Consider the following 13,192-nt stretch of genomic DNA (forward strand, 5'->3'; position numbering starts at 1 on the left):
ACACCTCAAGTGACTGCTTTCATTACTCCTTTTTGTGGCCATTAATCACTCTGTGAACTCACATTTTTGTGCTACTTTTATTTCTTCTTCTCTCTTTTCCCCCAAAGACTTGGGATTATTTCATTTTGGCTGGAGAACTCCCTTTGATATTTCCTTTTGTGTGGATAGTCTGGTAACAAAGGCCATTTTTTATTTGTCCGGAAAGTCTTTATTTCATTATAATCCTCAAAGGATATTTCTTCTGAGTTATTTTCCGTTATTTTGGCTGAGAAGTAACCTGTCAGCACACACCATTTCCTCTAATTAGAAGATAATAATGAATCAAAAAAAAAAAAAAAAAAAGAGAGAGAGAGAGAGAAAAAAAAAACAGCTAGACTTTCATACTGGGTAGTCACCAAGAATTCTAGCTCTGCCACCATTAGCTGCTATCTCAAGATTTTAACCCATAATATGAGGATACAGGGCTCTTGCAGTGATTTTGTGAAGACTGGAAATGTTATTATTTTTAGGTCTAATGACAATTCCCAAATAATATAAATATCAGTATAAATGTTTAAAAAATGTTTTCAGTAGATTTATTTGTTCAGAAAATAGACTTTGGTTCACCTCCCCCCTCCCACTTAGGAGTAAATGTAAAATGGTAGATATTTCAAATATATCAAATTTGATATCTACTTAATTAATCAATCAATTAATTTTGCAGTCCTGGGCCCTGCACATGTTTGGCAAGCTCTTTGCCACCGACCCACACCCCAGTCTTCAAGTTGATGTTTTAAAAATCATTCCATTAAATTCTTTTTCTGAATTTATTTATTAAATTGTTAAAGTCAATTAAATCGTAGTTATTTAAGCATTTTGTTAAATTCTCTTCCTGCCAATTCCTTTCTCACCTTTCTTTATCAGTACAGGGTCCTCCTCCAGCCCCTAGAGGGTGAATGGTGGGTGTGGACTGAGCACAGGCTCCTGTGGGGACAGGAAGGTCACAGGGAAGGGGACTCTCCATCTGATTCCTCCCTGTCAGACACATGTGACCCCAATTCCTCCACAATTCTGTGAATCTTATTAGCTGTTTCCCTCAAATGCAGGGTTGCTTACTTTCTTTGCCTAAGGGCTTAATGACAATTAAGTCCTCCCTGCGTGCCATACTAAGGAACTGCCATTCTTAATGCCTGTTTTCACATCTCTGAAGCTGAGAAGGAAGTCTAGGGACTAAGAGCACAGGGTCTCTGATTAGCTAATTGCTAAGGGATCAGCAACCGCCTATTCCTGGGTCTTTGTTAGGAAGCACATACCCAATGTCTTTTGATCATAAGAGTTCCTGTTGGTTTTATTGATCTTCTCAATTGCTCCTTCAATTTCCTTTTAATTAATTTCTTTACTTTTCATCATTTTATTTTTTCTATTTGAGATCATTATTTTCTTTTAAATTTTTTTCTATAGTGCATCTATGATGATTTTTTCCTCTACATATATCTTCCACAACCTCCATGTAATTATGTTTTCATTGTTGCTTCATTAAAATACAATACAAACCGGAAACTTTCAGGTCCTGGAAACTGATTGATTACATTTTTTTTTCCTTAATTCATGAATTCCAAACATATGGAGCTGCAGATTTTCAATTTAATGTTCTCTGAAAAAAAGCACTTTTTTTTTCTATTGCTTGAGCAGATTTGATCCTTAAAATTATGTTGCTTTATGTTTCAAAGGAATATATATTCTTTCATTTAAAGATACTAGCTTCTATTAAGTCTTTTAGTTTAAACTTGTTCAAACCTTGCTTATTCTCACTCATTTTCATCTGTTTAGTATTCAACTTCCAGGTGAGATGTTAAATCTCCTGACACTTACAAATGATTTGCCAAATTAACCTAATAATTTTGACATTTAAATTGTATGTTTAAATTATGTGCTTAGATACATGCAATCTTAGATTGATCACACATTTCTTGTAGATGGTTCCTTAAATCATTATCTAATATTCTCTGTATCTCCCCCCATTTTTTTTTTTTTTTTTGTCTCAAGACTACTGTCTCTCATATTGACTAAAATTCCACCAGTAGTTGTTATGGTTTGATCTGCTCATGTGCCGAAGGCTTGGATCCTAGGGCAGGAGTGTTCAGAGGCAGGGTTTGGGGTTGAGATTAGATGGTGTCCCTGGGTTAATTCACGGAGGGATTCATAGCTGTTGACATTAGTGGGGAGTGGCCCCAACTCCTGGTTAGAGGAAGGAGGTCACTGAAGGCAGGCCCTGGAAGGTTTTTTCTTGTTTCTAGCAGCTTTTCTTTCTCTCTCTCTCTTTCCTGACTGCCCTAAGCTGACAGCGTTTTCTTCACCACACCCTTCTGCCATGATGTTCTGCCTCACCTTGGGTCCAGACCAGTAGAGCCAACCAACCATGGACTGAAACTTCTGAACTATATCTGAACCACCATAACTCTTTCCTCCTTTAAGTTATTTTTGTCAGGTGTTTTGTCACAGTATCAAAAACTATCTAACACAGTGTTAGTGGTTATTGTGTATAATTTTCTCATTCTTTTCACTTCCTTATTTCATTATTATATGCAACTCTTATTTCATTATATGCAACTCTTATTTCATTATTATATGCAACTCTTGAACTGTGCTTTATTTTTTTTTAATTTAAATATTAGGGCTCTGTAGCATTACTTCAAGTTAATCTGTATCTAAACACATAATCTGAGAATATATAATGCCAAAATTGCCAGAATTATATATTATTACTTCCTGAAATTTAGTTATCACTTGATTTTTAAAACCCCCTATTTGCTATTAAATTACTGTTTTTACTGCTTCATGGTTTTAAAGCTTGCTTAAATTCATTTCCCATATGCCATCTACATGTGGACTTTAGAAAATTCTGCTTAGGATTTGATGTAAGCTCTTGAGTGTGAAGATGCTTTTCTGTCATCAATTTCAGATAATGCTTAGATTTCACTCTTCAAATATTGCCTCTGTTCATTTTTAAAAATTTCTCCTATGAAAACCTGCTTATTTTCTCCTGCATGTGTCCTAACTTCTGTTGAATATTTTCAGTGCTTTGTCTCTCTGTGTTGTGTTCTGGGCAATTTCCTCAGATCCATGTTCCAGTTTATTAATTCTGTCTTCCCCTAAGTGTTTTCTCTTCAAAGGGAAAAAATACATCTTTATCTACATTCCCATAGACACACATGCACTCACAACTGAATTTATAGACACAAGCATACACATACCGACTGCATACATACAAATGGAAAGAAAGAAGTACATTTAAAATAATCTGGCATTTCCAACAATATTTATAAAAATAGTACTGGCCATGGGTTAATTCCCAGGCCTTGCAGTCAGACTGGCTGAGCCTTCCCATAAATGGAGTAGGACTCACACTATTACTAAATTTTACTAAGGGCCAGTTAGGTGCAAAACACGTAATGTGCATCTGCACAGACTGACTTTCCCCTCAGAACAACTCGGAGAGCAACACCCGGGAGAAAACTGAAACACAGGGAGCGTCGCTTGACAGGCTCACGGGGGTGGGGGGGGGGTGGAGGGGTGGCAGAGTGGCAGTGTGAGCCCCGCCCTTATGGGGTGTAGAGAAGTGTTCCCCAAAGAATAGGAGAAACAGGTGCGCTGAGGTGCAATGGCTTTCTGCAAATGGGTTTTGGGAAGGGGATGAAGAGGTAGGAAGGTAAGAAGCCTCAGAAAGCCCTTCCTGTGTGGGATCCTCTCTGGGGAAGGACAGAGCACGTTGGGCCTTTGCCGAGGCTGAGAGGTGCGGATACTGATGACCCCCCTGTTAGTTCCTTTGGACTTTGGTCATGCTCTGTTTATCCCAGGGGCGCAAGCCAAATGAAAGAGGAGCTTCACGGTTAAGAAAGAAGGAGGAGGGCAAGATGGGCCAAGAGGGCATTGCTTAGGAGAGCCCTGAAGATGGAAGGGCTGACGGTTCACTCACGGGGCCTTCTCTCTGCCGGCCAGCTTTACAAAAGCCTGTTCCTGTGTCTGTAGTGAAGCTTCACCTGCAAACTCAAACATGCATCTCATTGAACCCCGAATAGGAAACCAGAGAGGTACTTAGTCGCTTAGAAACAGGGGTGAGTATTTCAGGACCCCCAAAGGACAGGTACAGGGTGCCAACCTCTCACACAGCGGGTGTCCAAGGGGAAACACGTTTCTTTCACACCTGTTCCTTGTGCCCTTCCTAAGATTCTGGTGCTGCTGCAAGGTCTGAGGTGCACAGGGGCACACCCCAGCCCCACGGGGACCAGGGTCATCTCAGGTAGGACTCTCCAGCAAAGGTATTCTGTGAAGTGCACCCAGGGAGAGGCAGGTATTTTCCTTCTCTTTGAATCCGTCACGGTGTTGGGCCCCTGTGCTGTGACAGTGCCTTGCCAGACGCTTGGTCTTAACCCACTTTGCTTATCCTAGGATTCTGGATGTCATATGTCTAAGACGGTCTCATTACAGGCAAGGCGTCCTCAGGCCTCTGTCTGCGGAGGCTGCAGGGAGGAGCCGTCTTCTGCACCTTCTGTGGGCGCCAGCTCTGGGGCTCACATCCTTTTCCACACCTTCCATCCTCCCACGCCCTTCGATGACTCTGCCCTTCCTGCCTCCCTCTACCAAGGACCCAGGAGATGCCCCTGGGCCAGCCAATGCAGGGCAATCTCCCATTTCTCCATCAAGTCACCCCTGAATCAGGCTGCTAAGTCCCTTGGCCACGTAAGGTGGCATAGATTCCAAGGCTCAGGATGTGGGCAGCTTTGGGGACCAGTTTTCTTCTTGTTACATCCATCTATATTTCAATGGCGGCACACTGAACTCTTCCTTGATCCTCCCGACTAAGGCATGCACTTCAGTTAGTAATAAATGTACTAATATTGGATCGTAACCTGTGAACAATGTACTGATCCAAACTGATGTTGGATCTGACTATCAGAGATCATGAGTGTCCCCTACTGGTTGATGTGGGAATTCCGCCCTATCTTTGCAGGAATCCTATAAATTTAAAACTTCTAAAATGTTATTGCTATAAAATTTCCTACCGCTCTTCAAACACAGAGAACCCATCCACAGGGAGCATGCTGGGGGGAGGCAGCTGAACAATGACGTCCAGACTGAGCTCTTTATGGGTGGATACCTTTGTGCGAAGCAGAGTCCCCAGAATGACCTGCTTTGTGGCTTCTGTGCAGGATGAGGTCACAGTTCTTGAAAGACACAAGATTGCTCAGGTGGCTGTGTGGTGCCCACAGGGACCCAGCCTGGGGTAGCTGGGCTGGTTCTGAAAGTCCCCAGAGGGGATACTGCCTCTTCTCAGGAGAAGCAAAAGTCCCTGGGGTCTTGGCGTTTTTCAGACAGAGTGGTGTGGAGCTCTATTAATGAATATCTGCTTCTTGGTGACCTTGCTTTTCTGCCCAAGTGCCTCTGTTTCCAGGGGCTGCTGTGCTCCGGGAATGACTGCAAGAAGACCAGGAGATATGCTCAGGTGTCTCGGGTGAGGGGGGCAAGCTGGTGTGAGACATGTGTGTGCCTGAGGTACCGTAAGTCCTGCTGTGATCACTTGGTCAGGTGCTACGCCTTGGAAGCACTCAATTATTTCAATGCTCCCAGGCAAATATTTTCAGGTCTGGAATATTAGTCAACTTGTCATTCAGCACGGGATACTGTTTTATGGAGGGACATCCTCTGCTGTGAAGGCGAGAACTCAGGGCAAGCAGCCTGTTTCTGGCCTGCACTCAGCACAGCTGAACACCCCTATTACTAACTAAGTGCTCACCTTTAAAGTTGTTGAAAGGGAGGAGAACTACAGCTTCCTGAGTAGGTATTGCAAGGTCAGGGACCACCAGATAAGGAAAAACTGGCCTTTTTTAATAATTCCAACTTGGGCTATAAATCTTGGAACTGTAACCAAGTTATTTCATTTTTTAAAAAATCTTAATTCTAGTAGATAATTTTTTCTTAGCTAAGTTAGTCTTCTCTCTTCCCCTTCCTCAATGAAAATTAAGAAATAAGGTCAGAGGATCTACCTTCATGAAATGATAGGAGACCTCATGGTCTAGATATGAAAATCCTGCTTCAAAACAGTAAGTACTGTTGGTCACACAACCTCTGTGTGCTGTGAGAACCACGTACTTGACAATGTGTTACTGCTGCTTCTCAACAGATGATGGCCAGCATTTATCTGGTGAGGTAGCCAGTCTGCAAACTGTAGCCATAGTGTCCAATACGGCCCCAGGCCTGTTTTTATAACTCAAGTTTTATTAGAAACAGCCATGTCCATTCATTTAGATTTTATATATACCTGGGTTTTACTGTTTTGTTTTGTCAAAAAGACAGAGTTTGGTAGATGTCACTTTGTCTGTGTGGCCTGTAAAGCTGGAAATATTTAAAAACCCGACCTTTTACAGAAGAGAGCTTACTGGCCCCTGATCTAATAGCAGGTCTTACATAATACATAGAGTTCATCTAATCCTCCCCGCAACATGGCAAGATGCAAACTATTATTTAAGTGGTTTTGCAGAGGAGTAAATGAAGAATACATGGAACTAATTTACACAAGATTCAAGAGTCTATAAATAGGAGAGCCAGGGTCCTAATTCAGGTTCCTATATTTGATAGCATATGGTCTTTAAACCAAGCAACCTGCCAATCATCTGTTGCCTGCACACAGTCCAAATTATTTTTCCAGGGCTGTGCCTCTCTATCAAATGCATGTGCTTAGACCTTTCAAAAGAGATCTGAAGTGCTTGCAAAACCAGCTTGCACAAACATGGGCAGACAGTAGAACATACATGTTCAGTTACCTGAGCACAATGTGATCTTAAGGCCACCACTGTTATTACTTTTATCTGCATAGCATCTTTCTTAATTTGTTTCCCACGCCTATCCATTTGAGAAACTTCAAAATAAACTTATTAATGCTAGTAAATAATAAGAATCACATGGCCTCCACTGGGCTTCAATGAGGTACACTTACTAATTTCCTTTTAAAAGTACATTATGTGTTTTCCAACAATTTTAATTTGCACTGTAGCAGGACGTTTTTCAACAGAATAAAGCTTTTGGCTGTTCAGAAGTGTCATGAGCAGATTATGTAACTTGCAGTGGTTAAAAACAGACCTGGACTGAGCTTTAGGGATTTAAATTCTTGCCCTCTTACTTCATGGCTCTGTGTTTTGGAAGACAGTTAGTTTCTCAGTGCCTCAGTTTCCTCATCTGAAAATGGGCACTGTCACATACTGTTCATACAATGCCAGGCCACTGTTAGAGCTCTGTGCAGCCTGCTAATGTCCGAGGGACGTAACACTTGGCGTGGATGAAGAGCACATCTAATTCAGAGAGCCGCTGCATGGAGAGGCGGTTTCATGGGGCACCAAGGTTGGCAGGAGTCCCTGCAGAGCTGACCTTGCCTGTTGTCCTCAACCCTGTGGACATGCTCTATCAGGGTCACAGGTAGCAACAAAATAAGTAACAAATATGTTACATGAATTTTTCCCATGAGTGACATAGTTTGGAATTCTAGGAAAGGAGTATGCTTTATGCTACTGAGTCTAAAACACCTCAACCATGCATAGGTTAAATAGCAAAAGAATGACAAATACAATTACAGATATAAATCTATAAATACAGCAAAATGAGCTGATCACAAAAGACAAATACCATGCTACGCACTTACATGATGGACCTGAACCATCAAATTTGCAGAGGTAGAAAGTGGCCTGCTGCTTCAGTAGGGTTGGAATATTAGTTTGACAAGAAGAGAGTTCTGGAGGTTCATTGTTCAACGATATGGATGTATTTGATACTCCTCAGTTGTACGCTTAAGTGTGGTTAAGGCAGTAAATTTCATGTTAGGTGTAATTAACCAAAGGATAAACATTAAAAATCCACAAAACTTTGTGTTTTAAAATAAATAAAACCAACCCAATAAATAAACAAGAATTGATTTATCAACAGGACTGAACCACTGAAGATTTTTAATAGAATTGTTTCCTACAGGAAATTGGTGGATATTCCAACAATGGGTGGGAGGTGCTGGGCAACACATTCATAAAGGCTGCAGGAGCCCCTGAAATTTATGCCTGTGGCATCCAAGTAGCTGGCTCTCAGGAGGAAGCCAGGAAGCAGATGGCAATGCTTCATCCTCACTGCACACCAACACCTGCACCATTTCTGCATCTGCCACAGGAGATCAAAGCCGTGCCTGCTTTTGCACCTTTCAGATCTCAGCAAGAGATGCTCATGAAAAGACCCTGACTGGAACTCTACTGGCAGGGAGCCAATACCACCCTGGATACAGTTTTAGAAGCACTGAGGTGTGGCTAATGGAGAAAACAGAACAGAAGGGATGGGAAGAAAGCAACTGAGAGGGGAATGACATTTCCCTGAGGACATTACACTCTGAAACTCACCCCCATGGTGTATGATGGGCTCCAAGTTGAGTTCTAGGAAACAGAACAGGCTACTCCAACAAGAGGAAGCTGCTTTAATGGGTATCAGAACAATCACAGGAAATGGTGGGTTTTGAGATAGCATGGATGATGCCTGGTCCTATGTGATAGTGACTGGGAAAAGCATCTTCCTCATCCAGCACAGAGTAGAATTCCCAGGGCTCCAGCAGGAAACACATACGTCTCTCCCAATTAAAGAAGAGGAAGAGGAAGGAGAAAGATGGCGTGATCTCCATTATATTTCCTTTAACAACAGGTTTTCCTCTTCAGGTCTTGCTTTTGGAATCTTAGCTGCAGCTGAGCAGTGCCCACCAGGGCTAACCATCCCCAGAGCTGGACTCAGACCCTGATGGGTGCCCCAGTTAGGCCTCCATGAGTCCAGAAGCCTCCAGGATGGGTGGGGGGGAGCCCAGAATCAGGCAGGCTTCTGGCACACGGCTGACCCATGTCCTGCTGGACACTCACGCGCTCCTCTGAACATCTCTGGGTTCTCTGTGCTCTGCTCTCTTCTTCCAGGTTTTGACATCTGGATCCTAACTGTGCCCAGCTCAGCTCTGTCCCCACAACCTGAGGGCCTGCTGGACCTTCTCCCTCCCTGCAGCACATCTGGGGTGTCGTCCCCTGGCCCAAGCTGAAGGGCTTGGAGTCTGTCCAGTTTGCATTCCTATGCTCAGGGTCACTGTCTCTGGCTGGCTGACGTCCAGTGCTTTGAAATCATTATTTCCCATCCCCCCTACCTTTTTGTTTGTAGCTGGTGGACAGGTAAGTCTATCCCCTGTCACTCTGTATGGGTTGGACAGGTACTCCCTGCTCTTTAAGGTAAACTTTAATTGAATAATTTTTAATTAAAAATTTATCTTATAGTTGATATAAAGAAAACTGCACAAATTGTAGGTGTAGGACTCTAATTTTCACGAAGTTTACACATGTGCATAACGACAAAATCAAGAAATATGTCACTGGCACCACAGAATGTCTCTTTCAACCCTGCAAGTCAGGACTTCCCCAGAATCAACCAATCTGATGAATTTCAGTGGCCATTTGGATATACTTTTCTGTATATGAAATACTTGCTTCAAAAATTTCCTTCAAAGATTTCTATTACATAACCTCTCCTTTTGTATATTTCTAGTGGTCCTGTGTGTGTATGTGTGTGTGTGTGTGTGTGTGTGTTTAAGCACCTATACTGAGATGTCCACAAATTAAAAAATCACACATTATCGAAGGTGTGCAATTGTAAGGTTTTGATGCACATGTTCATTGTGAACTGAACACCGCCATCAAACTAATTACTGCTGTTCTTTAGTAAATAAAATTCTTCAATTTATTGGGCCAATTCTGTCTTTTCCTATAAGGCTTCATTTCCTATGAACTAATTAAGGAACTTGGCCTTACCCCTGATGTGAAGAAATTCGCCTGTGTTGCTTTTATTACTTGACCTCGTGCAGAAGATTCAGAGTTCTGGGTATGCATCTCAGAGAGGTCCCACCCTTTTTTTTCTTTTCCACCCCTGGGAAAACTCACTGGAGCCACAACAGAGAGAGAGTGATTCTGCCCTGCCTGTACCAGGGTGGCCCTCCTGTCCCACTCCAGGCAGCTGTGAACTGTCATCTCGTCTCCCCTGGAGCTGCGAGGCTGCTAATTGCTATGTTGAGCTCCTTGGTCTTTTAATGAGCTTTCCTGGTAGGTTCTGCCTCCTCCCTGTGCAGATAAGGCATTAATTTAATTTAATTTAATTAAGTTAATTTCTCTCTTTTCCCTTCTCCCCTGGCCGTGGGCCTTTAAAGTTTGAGCTACTCCGAGGGCCAAGAGCAGCCGCTAAGGTTCCCCTAGCCTCTGGAGGCTGCAGAGAATTCTGGGGGGCTTCAGGGTCTGCTGGGATTCCTGTGGAAGGCCACAGAGTTCGGGGGCTGGCTCAGAGTGCTCACACCAGCAAGGGCGTAGTCCAAACTGCAGAGAGCATCAGGGAGGCCCCCTTCCCCAAGGCCTCTGCACCCCCAGCTCTGTCTCCCTTGACAGCTCTACAGTGCCTTCAAAAGAGCCACTTAAAAATATTTTATCCAGATATTTTAAGAGATTTAATAAGTTATAATCTTGAAAATTCTACCCAGGAGTGAATTTCCTGTCCGTATTTTTTAGGCATGGGATCTCTTGTGGATCATTTATTTGTTGGCTCATGAACTTCTGCTGTTTGGGGATTAGCTAGACCCAATCAGGAATCCAAGTCTCCCGAGGTAGACAAGGGTCCACACAACTCCCCTCAGACAGCAGAGTTGGAAAGGAAAACCGAATCCACTTGTATCCAAGGGTGGCACCAAAGTGGGTGACAACATCCAGACCAACACCTCCCCTCCAACACCCACCTGCAGATGCAGGCAGTGAAAACCCTCCCCTGAATTTATTTTCTTTCCCCCAAAAGATCTTTCATTATTATCTAAAAATCAGTCTATGATCAGCAAAATTGATAAACTTGACCCCAGCAGTTGTTCTGGGGCCTGCAGGGGGGACGCCACAGGGAGTAGCAATCGGAACATTTCAGGTGACTTATTTGGGGGATCTGAGGTGTCAGTTTGGGAAATGGCCTCTCGGCCATTTCTATGCATGGCAGATACCTCTATGTCCTTTAAATCTCAGAGTTCAAATGTCCCCAGAAAGGTCTCCTCTGAGGATCCCATGGCAAAGGCTCCCTGGGCCTTCCCTCTGTCACCCTCCCTGTTTAGCCCTCCGTGCACATAGCCTGGGACACGTTTGTCCTCCACCTTTCTCATTGGAAAGCCAGCATCAGGGAACAAAAGTCAGGTGAGTTTTGGTCCCCTCTGTCACCCTAGGCTTGTTGAAGAATCTGAGCACCAGTACAGTAAATTTTTATTAAACAAGTGATTGCATTAACAGAAGTTAGCTTTAATAACTGGGTAATAAACACTTGGATATAAGTCCTGGTGATTTTCTGCCTCTTAGAAACAAAACCATCTTTCTGGCTGGTATGAGCTGAGTTTCATGCAAGTCATGTTCGGGTTTGGTAGCCCCTACAGATTCAGAGCGGGGTTGTCACGGGATAAGAGGGATCATTGAGAAAGGTGTATAGAGGATGTTGACCCCTGCGACCTAGGAACAGACTGGACCTGGGATCTAAAATCTTGAGGTACCTCAGTGGAATTGGAGGTGGCACAGAAAGCCCCAGGGAAATAGGAGGGTGGCCCACTCTGCACGAAACCATGCTTCTTGCTCAGCAAGTGTGTGGGGTCTCCAAGGAGAGCTCACAGGGTGCCTACATTCATCCTTCCCGGCCAGCGAAATCTGAAGTATGTGCAACAGGAGCAAACTCCGATGAGTGTCATGCAGACTCCCCTTGATTTGGAAATGTTTGCTTGTTATGTATCCAGTTCACACAGACTGTGCAAACAAACACATTTTTAAAAAACATGCATGCATCAAGTGTTATAACTGAAAAATTCAGAATGGCGTTGACTTGGAAGTGACTTCATTCACATCCCACATCATCCGTCAAGATCTTGTCCCCCACACGGTGTCGGTGTCTTTGTTTCACAAACATTCATGAGCCCCTGCTAGGAGAGGTGCTTTGTAGCAGGAACAAGGGCTGAGCATGAAAAGTCTGCCCAGGCACAAGCACCCAATACAAAAAAAGGCAAGGATTCCAGCCTAGGTTTAAACTCTGGGCTGCACTGTTTTCCTCGGTGGAAGGATTCTTAGCAATATTCTCACTACATGGGGTACCCTTCATTTCTAAGCTTATAACCTTCCAGCATTAGGTTTGATTAGAAAGGGAACTCTGTGTTTCTCCAGTACCAGAAATGCTCTGCACCTCCCAGGCCTAGGACTGAGATGGACCATGTCCCTAGCTCTAAAGGGATCACAGTGGCCAAAGAAGGAAATGAACACATTTCTCAGACCTGAGACACGGGCTGCTCTCTTGAAGCCCAAGAAGGTATTAACCCCATAGAAACACATGGATAGAGAGTCGGGTGGAGGGCGCCCCCAAAGGGAATTTTCACAGCTGCTAGTTGAAGGACCTCCATGTTTCCAGGGCACAGAAACAGATGTAGTTAACTACATTTTGAAAATTACTTCCATTACTTCCTTGGGCCATATTCTCAGAAGTCAATGGTGGATGCAATGGGTGAATACTTTGTGTAGGCTTCTGATGTAATTGCTAATTGTCTTCCATTTACTTGTACACTCACCACTGTGTGTGTATGTGTGTGTGTGTGTGTGTGTGTGTGTGTGTTTTGTGGTATAATATGTTAAAAGTCCTTATACTAAATGGATCTCTGATAACTAGGACTTTCCCCAGAGGTGTTAGCCTGATACTGTCCATTAGTTCAAGTTTCAATTACAGCTAAAATGAGACCCTGGTAATAGCTTCCAGAGAGAGAGAGAGAGACAAAAAAAGAAAGAGAAAGAGAGAGAGAGAGAGAGAGAGAGAGAGAGAGAGAGAGAGAGAGAGAGAGAAATACACGAGATGAATCATCATCTTGGGAAAAGTCTGAACTCTGGCTTCACATGGACAATACCTAGGTTGTTCCATTCTGGTATTGTAAGAGTGTTCAGAACTTTCCATGAAAATGGCCACACTTCCTTTTTTCTTCCAAGAAGATCAACATCATATTTTAAAGGAATATCTTCTCAAAAGTAATAATAAAGTGAAATAGGGGTAAACTGAAGTGAGACAGGGACCAAAAAAAAAAAAAAAATCCAAGATGACAGCTTCAATGTCGAATTTTCCA

Source organism: Callospermophilus lateralis, chromosome 1, assembly GCF_048772815.1.
Source record: "Callospermophilus lateralis isolate mCalLat2 chromosome 1, mCalLat2.hap1, whole genome shotgun sequence".
Classification (NCBI taxonomy): domain Eukaryota; kingdom Metazoa; phylum Chordata; class Mammalia; order Rodentia; family Sciuridae; genus Callospermophilus; species Callospermophilus lateralis.